Consider the following 13,170-nt stretch of genomic DNA (forward strand, 5'->3'; position numbering starts at 1 on the left):
AAGTGACAGCAAAGTAAAATACTAATTTTTCTTTCCTGTTGAAAGTGCATCAAACTATGCCTGATCGTTTACTGTTAAGTTTTTCTGCCATGCCAGGTTGCTCATATTCATAAATATTTCAAGTGAAATTCAGATTTAAATGAACTGTAATTTTATTCACAGTAAAGATATGTAGTTACAGCTGTCAAAAAAGCTATCAGATTTTATTCCACCTGATTTTTTTTCCTAATACTACCGTAGAAATTGAAACCAGCTCACCGATCCAATGCATCTTTTGTTTTGCAACCAAAATCCTTTGCTAATATTTTTTTTTTTTTTCAAATTAGTAGTTAATTTATATCATGCTTACATGCTAAGGCAAAGTATTGCTCGTTCTTCATTAATTTAATCTAAAAGGTGAGTGAATCCGAAGCGGTAAGTGAATGGTGCCAAAGCAAGTGATTGATGGTGTCCGCCCCTCTTTTCCACAGCTAGCTCTGGGCCTGACTGCTGAAAGTCCCACCTCCAGATGTGAGCTTCAGTGCGTTCCTGCCCACAGTCAAGCTTGTAAAAATTAAACCCAAAGGGATGTCAAGAAGAAAACGAGAGTTAAGAATACAAAAGGCTGAAAAAGGCTATCTCTTTTGGAAACAGCAACACGCTCTGCTTAGTCATGGTTGGATTTAAATACCTTTTTAGGTGAATGACAAATTCACCTTCTGTTCAAATGTCTTCATCAGAGCTATAGAGCAAAGCATTTGAGCCAAGTAAGGAAGGTAACATCTGGGATTCAAAAATTCAAGTGTCTTTGAAATTACATACAACAGCATACCTCATTCCTCTCTTTGCCATTTTCTTTGTATTTGTTTAACACTTTCCCTGCCAGTCAAGAACAATAATTATTAGTTTTGTGGATTCCTCAGTGAATTCCTTAAGTCAGTTCTTTCGAATTGATGTACTTTCACAGTCTCCATGTATATTGAGGTAATAAAGCAACATTCAGTCCCCTTCTGCCAAAGCTATGCTTTTATATCACTCTTGATCAATTCAAGGCCCAATGGAAAAAGGAAAATGGAACAAAATCTGCCATTCCTTTTTTTTTTTTCTTTTTATATTACAGAACGTGCTGATGATGGTGCAGTCTCTTAAAATGCATAATATTTTATAATACCATGCTTAAATAAAACTATGATGTGGCACTAGTATGTTTCATTTGTGCACCTTATTTCTTAATTTCAGCTCTCAACTGGACCTGCATGTCTGTTCTTCAGAGCCAAGCACTTTGAATGCTTTCTAAAGGGAATTTGATTAGATCCTCACATTGCAAAACAGATACTTCTGCATGTCCAAGAATCCTGCAAGCAGAGCTTAAGCTCTATAAATGTGTTTCTTTAGATGTAAAAGAAAAAAGCAGACCGCTCCATGTCTCTTGCCCTGAAAGGGAACAATGGTGTGCTGCTAGAACCCATTATAGCACTCTCTGCACTGTCTGTTTCATTAAAACCTTTCATCCTCCTAAAGCGGATGGAGAAACCAAATCTAAGAGATAAAAAGCCCACAATAAGTGCACACAATTTAGCTCCCAAATGGGGCCTAACATGATTAAAATAATAAGCATCATGCTGTGCTTAACAGCACTTCAACGAATGTAACTAGCGTATAAAACATTAAACATGTCTTCAATGCAAAACATTTTGAATTAAAACTGCAACAGCAAGTCTGTGAGAGCATTACAGTGTGGGCTAGACACAGTCTAAGTGTGCTGGTAAAGACGGGAAAGGTTTACTGACATGGCCAAGGACTGGCCAAAAATTCAGTCCATGCCTTCCCCCAGAAAAAAAAAAACAACAAAAACAACGTATGATGGAAAGGCTGATCCTGTCTTTGAAAAAATGCCAACAATTTCCATGAATCTTCGATCATGTCCTAAATCCTGAGTTATTAATGATGCTACTCATTAGTTCTTTGCCTAAATACAGAGATGGCCACAGCCTCAGGCCCCTCTAAAATGGCTGCCATCCCCCAGGCCAGGGGGCTGGGGCTGCAGGGATAATTGTCTCACAGCACCAGGTCTGCAGTGGGCAGTCACCAGAAGGTATGCCAAATATTGGGAAGTATTAAGAAAAAAGTAGAGGCAAAACATCATCATCATCATCATGGCACAGTATAAATCTACAGTGTGTTTGCATTTTGAATACTTAACAGACATCTTAGGTCTCAGAGGAGATAAAGTACAAACAGAAAGATCCAGTGAAGGCATCAAGAAGGGTCAAAGGAGGGGAGTGGTTTTAAATGAGGAATAACTACATAGACTAAGGGCTCATCAGATGGGAAAAAGAAATAATTGAGGGGGACATAGCACAGTTAATATGCTGGCTGATCTGAGCATCAACAGGGAATGGATTTTCCCCATCTATTTTCAGTGCAAGAAGCAAGGGGGATCTAATGAAACTAGGAAGTGGCAGATTTACAACAAGAAAAAGGAGAGTGTTTTTCACACTTGCGTATGTAAACCAGGAATCTTACAACTATATGTGGTGTAATTAAAAGTTTGCATCAGGTCAAGAAGTAGTTGGACAAATCAAGGGGGCAAAAAATGCACTAGTAACTACCAAAGGCAAAGACCGTGTCCCTGCTTAGGAAGTCTCTGAGCCACAAGTTGCAGAAGACGGGAAGAGTATTTTGAGGAAGTATTTCTGAGTATGTTAATATTGCTAAATAATTGCTATTGTTAACATTTTATACTGCTTTTATGTTGCCACCCTCCTGGGCTGGAAGACACAGGGCTAGATAGATTTTTCTCAATTCTTTACCTTCTTATGGTTTTATGTTGTATATATTAAAAATGGAACTAGAAAGATGTAAAAATGAAGTCCATAGTTTAAAATATGGGGAAGATGCACTAGGAGATGTTTTTGTTTGTTGTTGTTGTTTAAATTATATCCCACTGTGGCTCTTTTTGAAACTGATCTTTCACGGTTTCAATCATCCTGGGGGCAGCAAAAATATACAACTCTTGCAGTCAGTAAGTGCTGTAAATAATTTTCCCTGGATGACTGGCTCTCTGGAACATCCACTATTGACTTTGACAATTCACTGGTCTCATTGGGAAAAGAAATAATTTCTGACATACTAAGCTTTTCCTGATAAAAAGGGCTCCCATGATTTTCTGTCATATGTCAATTTTAACTTCCCTGGCAAACTGAAAATCTGTTGATTAACAGCAAAATCATCCATAATATATGGAATGTACTGTGGTACATACCAAGAAATAATTGCTCTATAAAGACATCATACTATTTCATCAGATTAATTTGGTCTCTCTGGTTACAAAAAAAATAGTACGTGTCATGTGGAAAATGCAAATGTGACCACTGTCGTCAGGTTATACTATTGTAATATAATGACAATAGGCTTTGCAGCCCACACACAAGACCAGTAATGACAAGCAATAACCAACTATCTTTGGTTGTCATCTTGAGAATAGAGGTATAAATTTTAAAGGTCTGAGTGGTACTTGAACTTAAACAGAAATCTATTTTCTGTAGCAGAATTTATTCTTCTGATTTATGGCATAGATTGTGGCCTCTGGGTCTTTCAAAACTCCTGAATGTACTTCTTTACATTGCATTTCAAACTATGTAGCTACATTGCCTGTAGCTACATAAGCTTTGAGTTGATTTTTATGATTTTTCTTGCTTTCTATAATAGGAATGGGCAGGTTAATAACATCTGAAACAGTTCAAGTTACCACATTTCTGAACTGAAATAATCTATACCTGGCCAGATCATAATCTTTTTACAGTCAATAACTTCTATGGCAGCATCGGTCTACTGAATCTGAAAGAAAGAAACAGAGTATGGTTAGCTGTAATTAGCATTGAGCTGTTCATTAAATAGACTGGGATGAATTTTCTGATTCCTATTGTTCCACTGTCATTCAGGAACATCTGAGTCTCCATTTTAATGTGAAAGAATTGCTGGAAAAGGAGTAAAAAACCCAAAAAGCAAAAAATCCAGCTGTCTTGTTTGTTTGTCTTTGCTTTGTGTCACTGAGGAATGAAATGCACCAAACACTTTCTACACTGTCCGTTCTATGTGATGTGAATTGTTTTTCTTCCATTTAAGAAAACCGAACACTACTGTAGAAAAGGGAACTAAACTAATTTCACCCACTGATGAACTTAGATATTTTCCCTTGGAAAAATTATGGCCATTTCTTCAGAAGGCAAAAGTTAGAAGTTATGCAGGAAGCAACTGACATTTAGAAAAAAAAATGTTTTGGTTTTGGGGGTTTGTTGTTGTTGTTGGGTTTTTTTTTGGGGGGGGGGGGGGTGGTTTTGGTTTGGTTTGGGTTTTTTCCCCAGGAATTTTTCAAGTTCTGTATTTTCTTTGGCGATTTTATTTTTAAAATTTTTTCACTCCTGTTATGAATAAAATTCTCTGGAAGCAAGAAATAGCTAACTCATTTGTGCCCAGGTTAAAGAAAAAAATCATGTGAAAAAATAAATCTTAGTTTTTCCTTGAATTGTAAAGTGCATTTTTCTTTTACTGATTATACTTCAGAAAGACACATTTTTACCATCTGTAGTAAACCCTCTCATTTTTGAAGATGTGAGAGATTCAGTACTTTTTTATTTTCATCACTAACTATACTAATATCAGAAACCAAGTAGAGAAGAGGAAGGGATATTATGATACCATCTGTACAGTAATTTTTCAGATTAGAGGTATTTGAGGAGATCCAGGAAGCTACTGACTTCTGCAATCAATATAAGCAGTTAAAGAGAGTAATTTGCAGTCTATAAAAATATTGTTGAGAACAACTCTCTAGGAAAAAAAAATTGCCCGAACTTCTGCTGAAGCATAAATAACAGAGGCATCTTCAAAAATTAAATCAATTTTTGCTTCGGTGAATTGGAATTCGTTGTTAATCTCAGTGGATCTGGACTGCAAACATAACCTTCATGACTCTAATATCAGACTTCTTGAAGACAAGGATGTTTAGCATACTCAGTAATTTCTATGACATGCACCTATTTGTCTGGTTTTGTTTGTCTTGCTCTTGATGTCTGTTTCGATTCTTCTTGCTTGCGATTCTTCAATATGTGGTGTGGTCCGTATTTGACAACTGCTAGCAAATTATAATGCCTCACATTTTAATGAAGTACAACATTTATAGAAAAAGATGGGCAGAGCCATAAGGAAGAAGAGTGGCTGATATGACTGTGCAACTGTCATAGGCAAATCAAGGCACCCTGGAGCAGACAACCAAGCCTTTGGAGATCAGAAGATGAGTGGTTCTCTGCTGGTTGGGGGACCTGGGCACCAAGCGGACAATGAATGGCACTCAGCAAGTCATTGGACCTCAGAGAGCAGAGGCAGAGGCTGCATGGGAAGTCATGGAATCACAGAGTCATAGAATAGGTTGGAAAACATCTAACCAAACTGGAAAAGACCTAGTCCAACCGTTAACCTAGCACTGCCAAGTCCACCACTACACCATGTCCCTAAGCACCACATCTACACGTCTTTGAAATACCTCCAGGGATGGTGACTCAGCCACTTCCCTGGGCAGCCTGTTCCAGTGATTGCCAAACCTTTTGGTGCAGAAATTTTTCCTAATATCCAATCTAAACCTCCCCTGGTGCAACTTAAGGCCATTTCCTCTCGTCCTACCACTCACCAAGGTGATCAGCTCCGGTGCAATCATGTGCTGAAGCAGACTGGGGGATTGTGACTTACAGGGGGGTTTCCTGAGCCGGGGGAAGCAGAGACCCGCCAGGAGCTGGCAGCTCTCACGACAGCAGCTGACAAGGCATGGAGGGTGCCAGGAGCCCACAAAGGGCAGCCCTAGGGACCAAGAGCCACCAGAAGCGCTGCGACCAGAGCGAGCAAACAGGGCAGGGCACAGCAGTTTGTGGGGCCGTTTGTGCAGGAGGGCGCCTCTTTGAAGGAGGGGCATTCCACTGGCCCAGTGGGAGACTTGAAGCACATGTAGCCCAGCAACCAAAGGCACCCATCCTACCTGGGCCTCAAGGCACTCATAAGAGAGAAAAGGCTGCAGCTCCGGCTGCGGTGTCTGCACCATTTACCCCAGTGGTGGCCGATGCCTCCACCCAGGCGGAGCTGCTGAAGGACATGCTGCAGTGCAGACCTCAGGCTGCAGGAAGTGCCCAGACCTTTCTCCTGGGGCAGGAACAGGTGAGGTGAACAGCAGGTGAACTCCCTGCAAAAGGTGTGCTCAGGTGAGGGACCTCCTGCAGCTCAGCCATCTACTGCAGGTGGTGAGAAGGCTGTGTAACATCAGGAAGGCTGAGAAGGAGTTAGATAGTTGGTTTCAAGCACAGTCTGCAATGGACCCACAGCCCATGGCCAAACAGCCAAAAACTCCCCCTCCAGCACATACAGAAGGGAGAGAGGCCAACAATGCAGAAGAATGGAAGCTTGTGATGGCAAGGCCCAGCAGGAGGAAGAGATTTCCCCCGAAGCCTGAGGTCCCCTTGCAGAACCACTTCTCTGCTCTGCAGACTGAAGAGGAAAGACATGCCACATCAGGAGAGATGCTTGGAGCCGGGTAAGGCAGCAGGATGTGCTTCCTGTGTAACAATCAGCGCAACTAAGAAAAAGCGAGGGGTGGTAACAGTAGGCGACTCTCTTCTCAGAGGTACAGAGGCACCCATGTGCCGACCTGATGCACTCTTTGGAGAAGTGTGCTGCTTACCAGAGACTTGGATCAGGGATGTCACCAAGAGACTACCAGGCCTCATACAAACCTAAAGAGAGCCTGCAAGAAAGCTGGAGAGGGACTGATTACAAGGGCATGTAGTGATAGGACAAGGGATAATGGCTTTAAACTGAAAGAGGGCAGATTTAGATTAGAGAAAAGGAAGAAATTCTTCCCTCTGAGGGTGGTGAGGTACTGAAAAAGGTTGTCCAGAGAAGCTGTGGATGCCCCATCCCTGGAAGTGTTCAAGGCCAGGTTGGATGGGGCTTTGGGCAACCTGGTGTAGTAGAGGGTGTCCCAGTCCATGATATTTAAGGCCCCTTCCAACTCAAGCCATTTTATGATGATGATTTTATGATTGTTACTTGGGAGAAGAGACCCACACCCACCTTGCTACAAACCTCCGCTCAGCCTCCTTTTCCCCAGGCTAAACAACCCCAGTTCCCTCAGCTGCTCCTCACCAGACTTGTGCTCTAGACCCTTCACCAGCTTCGTTGCCCTTCTCTGGACACGCTCCAGCACCTCAATGTCTTTCTTGTAGGGAGGGGCCCAAAACTGAACACAGCACTCGAGGTGCGGCCTCACCAGTGCTGAATACAGGGGGACGATCCCTTCCCTAATCCTGCTGGCCACACCATTTCTGATACAAGCCAGGATGCTGTTGGCCTTCTTGGGCACCTGAGCACACTGCTGGCTCATATTTAGTGGGCTGTTGACCAATACCCCCAGGTCCTTTCCTGCCAGGCTGCTTTCCAGCCACTCTTCCCCAAGCCTGTAGCACTGGATGGGGTTGTTGTGACCCAAGTGCAGGACCCGGCACTGAGCCTTGTTGAACCTCATACAACTGGCCTCGGCCCATTGATCCAGCTTGTCCAGATCCCTCTGTAGAGCCTTCCTACCCTCAAACAGATCAACACTCCTGCCCAACTTGATGTCATCTGCAAACCTAATGAGGGTGCACTCAATCCTGTCATCCAGATCATTGATAAAGATATTAAAAAGAACCTGCCCCAGTCCTGAGCCCTGGGGAACACCACTTGTGACTGGCCACCAACTGGATTTAACTCCATTCACCACAACTCTTTGGGCCTGGCCACCCAGCCACTTTTTTACCCAGCAAAGCATATGCCTGCCCAAGCCATGAGCAGCCAATTTCTTCAGGAGATTGCTGTGGGAAACAATGTCAAAGGCTTTACTAAAGTCTAGGTAGACAACATCTACAGCTTTTCCCTCATCTACTAAGCGAGTCACCTTGTCATAGTAGGAGATCAGGTTGGTCAAGCAGGTCCTGCCTTTCATAAACCCATGTTGAATGGGCCTGATCACCTTGTTGTCCTGTATGTGCCACGTGATGGCACTCAAGATGATCTGTATAGTCCACCATCTCCCATTGCTAAGAAAAGAATAAGGTTTTTTTTAGTGTCTTGTTCTAAACCTGTCACCAAAACATGAGGATTTCCCCGTGGCACCCATTTGAAAAGTTGAGATGTCTGTCCCAGACCCCACTGCAGCTGGGCTTCTTCACACAGGATCCTTGGAAGTGTCTCACTTCTGCAGCAGAGTCACAATCTTTGTACTGTGGTGGCAGTCAGCAGAAGATTTGCACACCAAGACTGTGCCTTAAAACCCCAAGCCAGAAGCACTGCTTGAGCTTTGTTTGAGTACAAAAGTCTTAAAATTCATGACCTAGTGGAGTGAGCCCTAGACCCAGGGCAGAACTATTTTAGGCCTGCACATGCACCAGATATATTCTAAAGCTCACTTTAAAAACCACAAAATGTCTGAATTTTGTTAGAAAAGATCTGTGTTGCCCACTTCATGAAGTTTAGCTGGAAGAAATTGCCCTTTTAAAAGGAGATGTTCTCTCAGGACATGCTCCCTTAGTGTGATTCACCATGACTTCAGGTGGGTTGCAAAGATGCAGGAGTAGCTCTCCCAAGGAAGAATGTCTTGGGTGTAAGGTGAGTAATCCTGTAAGGATCCCCAGGACTCCACAATCCTGTGAGGAATTTTAACCTTAATGTCAGATTACGCAGAGACAAATTCTACTGTGTAAACTTTGAATTAAAATGTTAGACAACGTAACTCTTCATAGGCATCATTATCTAAAGAAAATTACACTGAATTAAACAAAGAGGTATGAGGAAATAAAGAGTAAAGTTGTCACTTAAATATATATTTATCTAGAGAGAGAAATAATGTTGGCTTGCACATATCTGCATAAAAATCTGTACAATCTCTATATGCATATATGTATACAGATGTGCGTATGTACATATATACATATAAAAACATAGTCACACACATACATATATGTAAAACAATCTATTTGTAGTTCTTTTAAAATAGCCAGCTCAATCTAGGTGCATTGTTGTAGTATCAGTAGAGCAGACAACAGCCTTTGCTTTGCCTGGAAGTTGAGAGATGCCTGAGGGACCTTTGCGTCCTGTGACGGGCTGAGGCTTTAGCAGCTCTGTGTGTTGCCAGTTTTCCTCCCATGGCTGATAGTGATTCTGGTGCTTATTAAGCAAGCTCTGTGCAGCAGTTATGTCGTGGTTTAGCCCCAGCTGGCAGCTAAGCACCACGCGGCCACTTGCTCACTCCTCCAGTGGGATGGGGAGGAGAATCCGAAGAAAAAGGTAAAAGTCATGGCTTGGGATAAGGACAGTTTACCAGGACAGTAAAGGAAGAGGAAAATAACAACAGTACTTATAAAGGAATATACAAAGCTGGTGATAACACAATGCAATTTGCTCACCGCCCAGAGCCCAATGCCCAGCCTGTCCCCAAGAACCGACTCCTCCTCCCTGGCCAGCCCCCTTTATATATCGAGTATGATGTCATATGGTATGGAATACCCCCTTGGCTATTTTGGGTGAGCTCTCCTGGCTGTGTCCCCTCCCAGCTTCCTGTGAAAATTAACTCTATCCAAGCCAAAAACCAGGACAAGTTATCACAGGGATGCAATGAGAGATTTTTCCTTATCATTGCAGAGCCCTCTGAAGACAGAGGGCTGAATTCCTCCTCTGCCATAAAGGAGTTCAGCCTCATCATCTGGCCATCTCAATGGTAAAAACACCTGAATTACTGAGAAATACTGCAGGTATACTGTATTTAAAGGTTTTCGCCCAGTACATGGAGTTTTGATCGATGATTTGAGCTACAAACCACTGCAGCGAGATTTTCCAGACATGCTATTTGTTTTGGTTTGAAATATGTAAATTGAGTAGGCAGCTGTCTGAATTTTGACATACCAGAATGTTTTCCGCCTTCTCTGATGAGGATACCCGGTATTGCCCTCTAACTAGCTATCAAACGTTTGCCTATTTGCCCAGTGGTTTCTGCACAAAACTCTAAATATTTCTTATCTATCCACCTGTCAACCTGCTTATCATATTTCTAAAACCTGTGTCATTCTCACGGTGAATAGTTTTCAACATTAGGACTGAAAAATGAGAGAAATAAAAGCAGATGGGCGGCAATGCTGTCTTCCTGATATTGTTCCACTGAGAGCAGGAAAGCAGTGTCTTATGGAAAGTACTATTAGGATGCTATAGTCAATGAAAGTACCTGGACAACAACAACATAATCAGTGCCCATTCATTTTAGACACTTACTATTCTTCATCATAGGCCTTGCTAATTATTGCTTTCAGCAGCAAAGCCACAGACATTTTGTAATAGAATATATTTTTGACACTGGGAGATAGACCTATAAAGCCTGCAATCTGCTAATGGAGTTTATATCCTGGATTTCCTTTGTGACTGTATGCTGTGGCCCAGTATTTTTTTTACTATTTTTTCACTATTTTTTTACTTTTCACCCCCCTGCCCTGCTTTTGTTACTATAGTAGCAAAACAAATGCAACAATTGGAAGACCAACTACATTTTGAATAAAAAATGCATTTAATAAAGACAGAGATTAAAGTAGTTTCTGGAGAAGAGATGTTTGAATGGTGGTAATATCAGGAACTGAAGCATTTTCCATCTTGATCCCTCCGACAATTTTAGATATGAATCAGATGGTGAATTAAGATGGTGAACTGTAAACCACTGTCCTAGTTAAATGTAGTAAAACATAATGCTTAGGATCCAACTGGAGTGCTATTTACAGAGCTTGGGGAATCCTTTGCCCAAAGAAGCCCTTAACAACCAGACATAAGAAATCTGGGGGATGCAGGTTTCCTAAAGGAAACCTAATCTGATCCAGTCAGAAGCTGTAGTCCCTTGCAGCTGTCGGAGTAGCACAATGGAAGCAGTTTTACTGTCAAAGGAGGATACCAGAAATTCTTTTTTATAGGAGAATTTTCCTCCTGTATGACAGTTTACTTGCCTGGAGGATCATGGAAGAAGAGAAGAGCGTACACTTGGAGCTCACCGCATTCAGATGGTCAAGTCAATGCAATGAGCCTCTACAAATTATATAGAATCTTCTGTGCCAAGGGATGTTCTATTATCTAAAATTAACACCAAGTGAAGACAAAAAAATTTAAAGCTTCTCTGCTCTGGATCTAACTACACCAGGTGAAGTCAGGCCTTGGGTAGGTTCATTGCAATAGTAATAACTTGAAATGCATTTCTTTGTATCGGTATTAAAATTATTTTCCAAAGATAATGTGCTACTCATTTGTGCCTTTGCCTGAACTCATAGCTGAAAAATAAGTTACACAAAATAATCCATCTAAGCTCATGAAGTATCAATAATGATTCTGCATTCATCGTGTTATTTTGAATTTATCTATGATTAGGGTCAAACTCATTGAACTTTTCATGGCGCTCTAGGAAAAAACAGATTTGTTAAAGTACCATTCATAGGTATCTTAGAATGAAAGAATGAGACATAGGAAATGCATCTGAATTTTTCCACAGCCACATAGCACTCTTCCTAAAGCTAATAATGAATTTCTACGCTAAGAATTACCATGTGTGCAATGATTTAATTTTAGAACTAATTTCAATTAGTGTTTTGAGAGACAACTCTGCTGGACATAGTCCTGTTTTCCATCTTGTGTTGGAGTGAGTTGTTTTTCCATAATTTACTGTGGGGCTTTTTCCTCCTCCCCCTATCACGCCTCTGAAAAATCACAATTATTGAAGAGACTTGATAACAGAACTTATTTTAGTGATAGCATGTGGACTCTGCTTCACTAGAGTCTGCATGCCCTCCTTTCATATGCTACTTGGGCTTGGGGTGAGATCTAACGACAGCTTTCTATTACCTGAGAGGAACTTTTTCAGATGACAGAACCAGGTTCCTCATGGTGCTGCATGGCAGGAGGGCAAGAGACAATGGGCACAGACGGGAACAAGAGAGGTTCAAACTGGGTATAAAGGGAAACCTTTCCCCCATGTGCAGTGGAGCAGGTTGTCCTGAGAGGCTCTGCCATCTCCACCTTTGGAAGATTGCAAGCCATGACTGGACCAAGCCCTCAGCAGCCTGGTCTAACCTCAGAGCTGGACCAGCTTTGGGCAAGGGGTTGGACTAGAGACCTCCTGAGGCCCCTCCCAGCCTGAATTATCCCATAGGGAGAGAAGGCCACCTCATTGCCTTGCTGGGATGCAAACACAGGTGATGCCCCCATGCAGGAAGGACAGGGATGGCTGTCATGAGAAGTCCCATCCCCATGTTAGGGTGGGATGGCTTCTGCAGAGCTCTGTACTGCTTGAGAGCTCCAGGGTCTGAGCTAGACTGGAGGTCATTGCGCTGAGCTGCAGCGTTTACATATGATTCCCTCTCAGTACCAGCAGGTAGGTAATGTTAGCCGGCAATCTTTCCAAAATGAACTGGGGGGAGGAGTGAAATCAAATACATAGAGGGGAAAAAAGGCGGGGGGGGGGGGGGGGGGGGGGAAGAGGAAATAGGAAAAAGGTCCTATATCAAAAAAGTGTTTTACTAATGTCTCGCATCCAGTTTTTCAAAGCAAAATTCACAACTCATACTCAGACCTTTTGTTCCTTGGGTTTCAAAACATGAACATCTAAAAAAAACCCTCACTGTAACTGAGGTCTTCTTTACTTCTACAAATGTTCTTTAATTTATTTCAGATGAAATCCTGCTTCCACTGAAGTTGGTGGAAACATTTCCCCTGACTTCAGGAGTCAGAATAGCACCTTTGAGCTCTCATGACAAAAGTGGAGAATAAGGCACATTCATAGTTTGGCCACTGAGAACTTGATAGCATCTTCAATGTTCACACTGGAAGCTACTAATGGCAAAGAAAGAAACATCTCTAGAAGAAAGTGGTCTGTTATTCATGGTCTGTTTTCCTTTACCAAATTAGACACGTGACTAGAGTAGCTGTGAATTTTTGCCAAAACCAGGTTTTCATAAAAAGAATGTTACCAGCTACAAATAATATTTTAATTTGTGTCTTGTTTTGGAAAATCTAAAAATGACATTTTTCAATTTTGTAAAATCACTTAAAATTTTATTAAATGAGTTTTATTTTGCTACACTGTGTCAT

The sequence above is a fragment of the Balearica regulorum genome, chromosome 1 (genome assembly GCF_011004875.1).
Source record: "Balearica regulorum gibbericeps isolate bBalReg1 chromosome 1, bBalReg1.pri, whole genome shotgun sequence".
NCBI lineage: Eukaryota > Metazoa > Chordata > Aves > Gruiformes > Gruidae > Balearica > Balearica regulorum.